Genomic DNA, 749 nt, shown 5'->3' on the forward strand with positions numbered 1-749 from the left:
CCTAATTGTGTGTTTTTTGCTTTTGTTTTGTTTTATTTCATTCTTGTGATAACAGTCAGTTTCTTCTTGGGTTTCTGCAGCCAGTGCAAAGGTGAGTCAGAGCTGTTTTGTTTCCAAGAATTACTCTTGCTGACAATATATGACAAGCTGGTAATTGGGTTTTCACTGACCTTCAGGTGGCCCCAGGCTTTTTTTTTTCCTCCGCAGCAGAGCAGCACTTTAATTGCAGCTGGCTGTGGCTGAGGGCTCTATAGGTGTTTCCTCTCTACCTGCTGGCAGATTTGATGAGTGCACAGTACATTCTGGGCTCCCTCTGACTTGATGCCCGGGCTATGATTGACGGCTCACTCACTGGGCAAGCGAAGCCGCAATGAGAATGGGAGGATAATGAGAGGAGCGTCTTCTTTCTGCTCCTTCACCTCCCTCTGTTCTGCATCTCCTCCCCAGCCGACAGCTGAACTGGAGTCCCTCTCACAGCTTGACACCGCTGTTGGGGAGAGAGAGCACATAACAGACACAAAATATGATTTGAGCGCTGAATGCTCTGACGATAGTAGTACGACTTTTTCCCTGGTGGATGCCATGTATCTGACTCTGTGATTGTGTCAACAGCCACTCATTGGTTGAGGGGAAGATGAACAGTGGTGGAACAAGTATTCAGATCCTAAAGTAGTAAGTAAAACGAGCTGTGCAACAATATAAAAACATTCCATTGCAAGTAGTCATGCTTCAGAAGCACATAAGTGTTA

This window comes from Scatophagus argus, chromosome 23 (genome assembly GCF_020382885.2).
Source record: "Scatophagus argus isolate fScaArg1 chromosome 23, fScaArg1.pri, whole genome shotgun sequence".
NCBI lineage: Eukaryota > Metazoa > Chordata > Actinopteri > Scatophagidae > Scatophagus > Scatophagus argus.